Below are 3,951 nucleotides of genomic sequence, written 5' to 3'. Positions count from 1 at the left end.
ATCAAACTGTGGTCCCCTGCGCCTGCCTAAGCTTGATTAAGCAGGCAGTTTAGACCACTGAGCTATCTTGCCAGCCCTAGAAGCATGTATCTTTAATAAATTTTTAAACGCTTTTATATGACAAGCAGAATATGAAATATGTCTATAGTTGCTCCTTATGGTTTAGATCTAAAATGTCTCCCCAAAGATCATGTGTGCGGAAGATAACTGGATCAATGGATTCATGTGCTGAATGTGCTGGCAGCAGGTGGGCCCTTACTAGAGGCGGGTCACTGGGTGTGTGACCTAGAATTGCATATTCTTGTCCCCAACTCTTCCCTTCTCTCTCTGCCTCCTGGCTGCCACAGTTTGAGCAGCTATCCTAAGCTGTGTCCTTCCACTGTGCTGAGTCTGCCTTTGAACTGGAGACCATGGACTGAAACTATCCCTCCTTAGGGCACAGTGCCAGGTACCTTGCCCCAGTAAGGGGAAAGCTAACTCCAACACCCCTGTGGTGGTTGATACACTGTGTCAACTTGAGATGGCAGAAGCTAGGCTGGATCCACTAGTCCATTCCACACCCTGGGGCGGGTGGGGATAGGGGGAGTGACTCAGCACAAAAAGGAAACATAAAGAAGTAAGGAAGGCTTCTGCACCCGGCTTCCTAGGAGCAGTTCTGATCTTTGCCACACCACTTCACAGCCATGCCATGTCAGAGGAGCTTGATCACAGCCGCGCCATTTCGGAGGAGCTCCCATCTTGGCAGTGGAGTGCCGGTCTTCGCAGTCAGCGTAGAAGGAAGAGAGACAGTCTTGATGGACGCCACAGCTGCTGTTCTTCCTCTGCTCTTCATTGCTTTCTGCTGACATGAACTGCTGCTATTTTCCTTGGAGCCAGCAGAGTATGGACTGAAACCTCCACTAACTGTGAGCTAAATAAACCTTTCCTTCCCTCATTTTAGGTGTTGGTATTTTGTCCCAACAAGAAGTGAAAAGTAATTTACTTTCCTACATTAGAGCCAGCTGACTAAGGACTGAAACCTCTACAAACCCTGAGCCAAAATAAACCTTCCCTGTTTTAAGTTTCATGTGTTGGATATATTTGTCCCAGCAATGAAGAAAGTGACCAGGACAACATCATCTAGCCAAAGCGCTCTAGCTAGTAGTGCTTTCAATTTACCCTGTTATATTTTAAAATAATATATAACCAATACCTACTACAAAGTACTTGACTCCTTTATTCATTCTGGAATAATTCAGGAATACCAGCCATGATTCTTAACTATGTTGTTTTTGAGCCATTAAATGATAATATTCACTTACAAATTTTGTCAGAATTACTCCATCAAATGATGCAGAAATATACAAATGTTTCTGGAAATGTTATGTTCTACTTGTTTCAAAATGAATTATGAGAACAAATAAAATTTATTTAACATTCAGTGTAAATTTTTCCCTCTCAAAATTTTACAACCAGATATTTTTAACATTATTGTACATACCTACCATTACCTACAGAAGGACCAAGGTTGTATACTATAAAAATATCAATTTTATCTACCAATGCTATGTTATGCACTTCCTAAAAGCTGTTACAAATGAAAAATGTTTTTATTTTAAAATAAAAAAATTTTATTACCCTTTTTAGATAAAGTTGGAAATTTCTAAACATTAACACCAGGAAAAGAATACCTGCTTTTCAAGTGAAGCTTTCATTACTAATGTATGAATATCAAAGCATGCTAGTTGATCTTCCTGATTAACCACAAACATGTCAAATTGGTTTGGAGGTCTGATTTTAAAAAGATTTGTATCTAGTTTGTAAGAGCTTAAAGATTTTAGAATGAGGCCCATATTTGTTAAGGCTGAATTTATTGAGAAGCTCACAGATTTGGGTGTCAGAACTGGGTATTGGCCCCAGTCTTACACTCTTTTAGAGTTCTTGAAAAATTATTTAGCAATTCAATATTTTGTTTATAATCCACAGAATTGGCCCATGTCATCTCAAAGGCCCCTTTCAGCTCTCACACTCTACAATTTTGCCTCCACAGCATGTTCTACAATTGAAGGTGAACCCTCCAATCATTCTCTGAGCAGAACAAATCTCCTAGCCTGCTGACCTGGAACATATATTCTTATACCAGGTTAAATGACAAGAGCATGTCAAAATAAGAATAGGACACAGGGTTTTACCCTCCTTTGTGAATCACATTCTTACTATCAATGCTCAGCAAAAGGGAGTAAGGTAGGAAACATTTTGATGTAGTAATAATGCAGTTCACCAAACAAGCCCATGCAGGGTGGTTTCTAAGCAACCAGAAAGAGAAAGAATGTGCAAAAAAATAGTAGACACTTCACATCATGAAAATCATGAATGAACTTCAAACTGAGAATCAAAAGGAAACACAATCAAGTCCTAAAGAGTGTGCGCAAGTCATTTAGTGATTGGAACCGTGGAAAACTTTGCCTAACAATACTTACAAAACAGCTTTGAGAATATTTTGCCATTAAGAGGTTCAATAAAATAAAGTCATATTGTTCATTTTTTGAAAATACAAAAACTAAAACAAAATTTTTATTTGTGAAAGAGAGAACCATCACAAACTTCATTAAAGGCATTTTTACTTCATCCAGGAAGTTAAGGATGGCTGTAATTAAAAAAAAGGAAGAATCTTTATTATCACAGAATGCTCAACACCTCTAAAAACTAAACAAAACATGAATCATTACTGTTTACTGAAGAAAGGCATTATTACATTAAAATAAATCTCTAAATAAAATAATGAAATAAAAACTGGTCTATTATAACTTTTTCTTTAGGAAAATCAATAATCTAATAGAACAGAAAAAAATCTTTGTAAAGCTAAACTAGTAACACAGACTATTTCTCTTCAGGATGATACAGTATTTGTGCATGTGTCTGCATACATAAGAATTTGTGTGTATATATTTTCAAAGCTGTTTTGTGAGTATTGTTAGGCTAAACTACATATGTACATATATATGCACATATCACTATAGTTGATAAGATCTCCAACATTGCCAGTAGGTCTTCTTTCAGGTCCCTACGATTATATACAGGCTTAATCCTCAAATCACTAATTCAGTGACCACACATTACTTCTTTTACCCAAACCAGTAGTCAAAAAAAGATGCTGCATTGCAGGAGCAAGAACAGGATATAACTACAAAATTAGCCACTTTTAGAACTTACCATTCAAAACCATATTCTCTTGATGGTAGGCAGTAGACTAATTTTTTTATTACATAAAAGACAATCTTTTGTTCTCCCTAATATGTTAGTAAACTTCAAACATGACTTTCAATAAAAGTTAAGCCACTTAACTTTGCCAAAGTGCCAAATATTTAGGAAGCATACAAATTGAGCCTCAGATACCTGTATTATTAATACCACTTCTCACCAAAAATAAGTATGCCAAGAATCACAAGGAAAAAACAGAAATCCTCTAGCATTACTCTCTTAATTGTAAAGTAATTAAACAAAGTCTGGAGGAGAATAAATTATTTATTCAAGGTAATAGAGAAGGCTTCTGATAAGACTGAAACGAGGACTCAGGTCTCAGATCCCCAATCCAAAAAGTACCTAGGCATCGATAAGGTTCAGTGAGTTTTACAGAATTTGAAATAGGCAAATTGAATATTGAATATTCAAGGTAGGTAACAAAGAGTTATCTTAGTTCATTCAGACTTCTATAATTACACCATAAGCTGGATAACTTATAAACAATAGAAATTTGTTTTCAACAGTAAATAGTTGAACAGACCCAGAGCGCAGGCCGGCGAGTGAGTGAGACGACCCAGGCCGCGGGATCCTGAACAGTCCCGGAGCGCAGGCCGGCGAGTGAGTGAGACGACCCAGGCCGCGGGGTCCTGAACAGACCCAGAGCGCAGGCCGGCGAGTGAGTGAGATGACCCAGGCGGCGGGGTCCTGAACAGACCCAGAGCGCAGGCC

The 3,951-nt window shown here is 38.1% G+C and overlaps 1 protein-coding gene across 1 annotated transcript in view; it reads right to left on the bottom strand.

The window, feature by feature from the left end:
- The window catches only part of Fsip1 (fibrous sheath interacting protein 1), a 266,885-nt gene that overhangs the window by 165,357 nt on the left and 97,577 nt on the right, over nt 1-3,951 (bottom strand). The window lies entirely within an intron of this gene.

The sequence above is a fragment of the Octodon degus genome, unplaced genomic scaffold (assembly GCF_000260255.1).
Source record: "Octodon degus isolate 3935 unplaced genomic scaffold, OctDeg1.0 scaffold00002, whole genome shotgun sequence".
In the NCBI taxonomy this organism is placed as follows: domain Eukaryota; kingdom Metazoa; phylum Chordata; class Mammalia; order Rodentia; family Octodontidae; genus Octodon; species Octodon degus.
The sequence above is the reverse complement of the archived record's forward strand: the minus strand, read 5'-3'. Positions and strand labels throughout refer to the sequence as shown.